The sequence below is a fragment of the Frankliniella occidentalis genome, unplaced genomic scaffold, assembly GCF_000697945.3.
Source record: "Frankliniella occidentalis isolate FOCC.00 unplaced genomic scaffold, Focc_3.1 Scaffold24, whole genome shotgun sequence".
Lineage (NCBI taxonomy): Eukaryota > Metazoa > Arthropoda > Insecta > Thysanoptera > Thripidae > Frankliniella > Frankliniella occidentalis.
Window position 1 is genome coordinate 950,119 of NW_026267154.1, and position 5,252 is coordinate 955,370.

Consider the following 5,252-nt stretch of genomic DNA (forward strand, 5'->3'; position numbering starts at 1 on the left):
GTGGGACGGTTTGAATACTTAAGCGGAGCGGAAATGATCGAACTCGACGCTGCTGTCAGGTCGCAGCTTCTTCTTTCTTGCCCCATTCTCCATTGGTTGTTTATTCTTTCTCCCTGCTCTTTCAAACATTTATCTGTGCACTGTCAGAAGTTTTTCATCATCACCATAATAACTGCGTCAGAAATTCGCCCTTTCCCGCAACAATGTTCGCAATTTCGATCCGAATGGGCCCTTAGCGAGCCGCAGGGATGCGTGCAATGACAAAAACCTAATCACCCCTATAGACACGCACAGCAGCGGCAGCACGGCTATGGTGACAATATTAACACGCGCAATGGACTTTGACTTGCGGGGACGTTTATACAACAATCATTCATTGAAAATATTTTGCACTCATTCGAAATAGTTTCCGCACCCGCAGAAAATCGTTTCCTTGATACTACGGAATTTCCTGTAAATTAGTCTTGACCTTGAATCAACGAAATTGACCCTGAATAAGCCTATAGGCTGTAATCATTATTACGATTCTTTTCCTTTGTATAAGGAAAAATTTCTCTTCATTTGAAGAAAAATCGAAATTTTCCCCCAAAAATTGTCGTGAACAGAAGGAAATTTCCTTGGAACTAGAGAAAGATTTCATTGTTTTGTTTATTTTGTTTGTTTATTTTTAAGAAAACGTGTTTTTTGGTCTGGGTGCAGACACAAACACTCGAAGTTGCAAGCTGGGACGTGGTTCCAACCCGCACTTGACGTTACAACGAAAGTGACACATTGTTTTAAATGCATAACGTCACGCTGTTTGGCTCACGGTGTACTCTTGCTTCGAGGGGCGCGGCGCCGCGGACGTCAGCCCGGCGGGGTTGTGTAGCGGATGACAATTATTATCCGCAGCGGAAGGAACAGCGGGTTTGCGGGGGCCCTACCAGGAGCAGACAAAAGCAGTCCCGAGGCGAGGGGAGGAGGGGGGGGGGGTGTTCAGAGGCCACCAGACACCCTAGAAAAGGCGCCTGCAAAAAAGTTTCTAATAAAAAGTAGTTTTCCCTTATTTCCTCGACTGTAACGACTCAGGTCTCATCGACCAACTCCCTCTTTAGTTCGGGGCGACGGACGTAGCCGAAGATGACAAGAAAAATGTGCTGCCCCATATAATGGTGGGGAGAGGTAGAGAGAGCACTCTGATTCTTGCCTCATCTTCGTCCGTCCCTACTCTCCCTGTCTATGTAGAATGCACGAGTATGTACTACGTATGAGTGTATGCGCCAAACGGAGCTCTCTAGCCCTTTGTGTGTATGTCTCCTTAAATAAATTGTCAATTTTCAATATCCCTCCCCCCCTCCCCCCTCTCTCTCTCTCTCTCTCTCTTACTCTCTAGTTCCCCCTCCCTCCCATCCCTCCTCTTTCCCATGCAAACAGGCGTGTGTGGGTGGAAGGGGACGGGGCTGCGGACGAGCTATTGATGCCCCAGCTTATCTAGAATGCCCGTCCGGCCCCGGTATCGTGGTACAATATAAATGACGGGATCAGGCGCTCCGGTCCATCCTGCCTGCATGCCCGCCCCGCCCCGCCCCGCCCCGCTTTTGTTCCTGCCCGTCCATGGCCACGGTATGGCTAGTGTGTGGACAATGCTTCGGTCCGGGGGACTCTATCTCCGTCGCCCGCGTGACAAAACGATCATCGTGAGGTTCATACGTGAGAGAGAGAGAGAGAGAGAGAGAGAGAGAGAGAGAGAGAGAGAGAGAGAGAGAGGAGAGAGAGAGAGGAGAGAGAAATAGGGTGACCGTCCCAACGTTACGCTGTTTTTTTCACTATAACGGTAAAGGTGTCACATGTGGCAAAACAGCCAACCGCAAATCTGCCATCAGGTTAAGGGAAGGCGGCTTGTCAACGCCGTCTTTCTCCAGTTCACCGTACGTCAGGACAGCATATCCCCCCCCCCTCTCTCTATCTCTCGCTCCCTCTCTATATTTTGCTCCCTCCCTCTCTTGCTTTGTTTTGTGCTCCATTCGGATGGATAACCGCCCCCCCCCCCTCACTATCATTGGCCGGGCGATTACATTTCAATTTCTTCCTTGGATATACAGGGGATATACACAGCCCCCCCCCCTCTCCTCCCCTCCTCTACCTCCCCTCCTCTACCTCCCCACTGCCCTGCTTGTCCGTGCTCATCAGCCGCAGTCGCCCTCAGCTGCTGCGAGCTGGACCACCCCAAGCCCGAGGGTCGTCCCCATTGTAGTGGAAAGGCATGCCGTAAAAGCTGATCGTGGCACTGGGTAAAATAAAATTATCACACAAAGTATTTATGTGTAGGGGTTAGCAAAGCTTTAAATAATTTTCCATCACCTCATAGAGAATGCCGAATGCATTTGGGAGGAAACACTTTTTAAGGGGATGATGCATGAATGCACTCTCTACGCAACTTTCTGGGCCAACGCCACTATGGCTTGTAATAACAAAGAATTAATCGAAAGCTACAATTTATTTACTTTGTTTCACTGATATTTTGTTGTTTTAAATTAAAAGTGTCATTAAAATAAACAGTTTTCCTTGTATTTATTTATAGTAATGCTTTCACTGTGAAAAATATATCTGTACGTGTACGATATATTTTGTAATTTGCGATTTACAATACGAGTCGTACATGTACAACCTCCCACTGTCGCTCGATATTCGATTCCAAGTCGATACATAGGCTAGTAAGTTGTACAATTTTAGATTGTACTTGTACGACTTCTTCCATAGAAAATTTTCCTGTACCCGGTACGACAATTTCTCACAGTGTTCTTTAATGTTTTCCTTGCGTCACAGAAAACATTTTTCTATATTTATGAAGTCAGGGATTAAATTCATTTTCCTTCAAGTCAGCCGTCCGGCAATTTTATCTTATTTCAAGGGAACAATTTTCTCGGTGCAGTAGAAAAGTCTTTCGCTCGGCAGTTGAGCTGCCAAGATCGGTCTTATGGCGTTTCAACCGATGCGCCTGTGTAAGCACCCCCCTCCCTCCCCACCCTCCCTGCCCGCCCCTCTGTAGTCTATTGAATCCCGGTCACGAACGTCCAGGAGGAGATCACTGCGCTTCACTTGGGGCGGAGGCGCGCGCGGGCCGGTAGCACTCCTGCTAGAAGGGGTGGCCGTCTGACAGGAATGGGGACTCCTACGTGGTGGCGTGGGGACAGCCCGACACTTGGGGACCGTCCAGGCTGGCTTAAGGGTGCAGACCTACGAAAATCATTATCATCAAAAAAATCCTTTTTCTTTTCTCAAATTAAATTTTCTGGTCTTTCTTCTGTCAACTGTCGACAAGATGGTTCGAAAATTCGAAAAAAATTGAGAGCCAAAAACGCACAAAAACGTAATATGACACGCCAAAAGTTCGAACTTTGATGGGCACACTGTTAAAAAAATTTGTAAATTTATCACATCCTTTGTAATGACTAGTGTGTTAAAAAAACAACATCGTTCGTTTTTATTGGCACGTGGCAAAATTCCTTCTATTTTGCCCGCAGTGGTCCATAACAATGATTCCCACGTTTCACCATGTTGTAAAACCACAACAATATCGTTGTAAAGTTTGATAGCAAGATGTATCGTTACAGAACAAACAAGTTTGTTTTATTACAATTTTTTTGGTGCAGACGAAAGTAAATGACCACTGTTTTGGAATGAAAATTCGTTTCAGGAAATTTGGTGAATGTTGTTGGATTACAACATGTGTTGTTTTTTAACAACATTTGTTGCTATCAAACTTTACATCAAATGTGTTGTAAATTTACAACAAAATTTTTAACAGTGCAGCTAACTCCTTAAAAACGTGTACGCGGGACGCGGGATTACCAAATTGTAAAGATTACCAATTCTTATCAAAGTTTACCAATGAATGCTAGTTATGATTTGCCTGCGTTCTAAATCTAAACGGCCATTTTTTTTGTCCTGGGAAAGACGATCACCAGTGATTACCAAGTCTAATCACCACACCCTCGATAATCAGAGTATGCGTAGCGTAACGCATCACAAAATATTAGAAGTACGAAGAGAAAAAGGAAATATGACGTGGCCAAAAAGACGGCCGAGAAGTTTTTTTCTTGTGCGTGCTGTTTTTTTTTATTTTCCTTTTCTTTCCCCTGCTGGTCCCGTCGCGTCCCGTCACATGTGTCGTCTCAAGCAATTACGGGGAGCCGTTCTCTCGTGCGCGATCCCTCGAGGGGGGCCGAGCCGAGCCAGGCGGATATGACCGAGTCTCTGTCGGGATCGTCGAGATCCTCCACGGGATCCTCCACAGAATCCTCCGGCTCGCCGCCGCGACAGGTGGACGGCTGGCCGACCGGCCGCGGGAGTGCTTGCTATAGACCAATGATGAAACTTTCGGCGCACTTTCGGGAATGCCAGATCCGGTCGAAACTAAACATTTGGGCCAAAAGTGGCCTTGCAAGTAGTCAAGTCAAGACCCCCCCCCCCCCTCTCTCTCTCGTTCTGCTTAGTTACACTGTTAAAAATTCTGTACCCAGAAATAACAGAACTTATACAGATCGTCCTGTGCTTCCATAACTACGGTCAAAATCTGTTCGACTGGTATTTAAAGGATGAAGACGTGACGTTGCTTAAAAAGCACTTTCCTCCAAAATAAAGTACAGTGCAGCGTACAGGAATACACTGTTTTCAGAATTACCAGTCCATTCTGTAGTTATTTACTGTTGTAATTTTTAACAGTGTAGTGTTCTTTCTGCTGGACCGTTTCTTTCGCAGGCGTGGTGCTAGAGAAATTTTGAGGGTCCAATGCTTGTGTAAAAAAGGCACCCCAGCCAGAGGCCGAAGGATGCTAAAGACGAGTATCCTCGGCAGGTTTAATTCGTTTTAATATGGCTTCGTCGTATCACTACACCAAACTCACCTTAACGACATTCCAAACACTTTTTGTTAATCATATGCCGCCAAAATACATACAAAGCTTACACAGCGCTAGGCGGAGAAACCTCTTTGGACTTTTCTAAAAATTAGAATGTACTTTAAACTTTCTCGACTTTTTTTTTCCTGCCGCAGTAACCGGGGATGGACAACCGGTTCGGAGTTTGGTTTGGAAGGAGAGTGAACCTCACGACGTGCGGCCACGTCTACCGCGGGGCGCAGCGGGGCGGGGCGGGGCTGCCTGGGGTCCGAGCCGAGCACGTCCCGCTCGGGATATATTGCCCGTGGGTTCCGCCCGGCAGCGCGCCCCCGTGCCTGCGGATGGATCAGCTCTAGAAGGGTGCTCCGCCGCG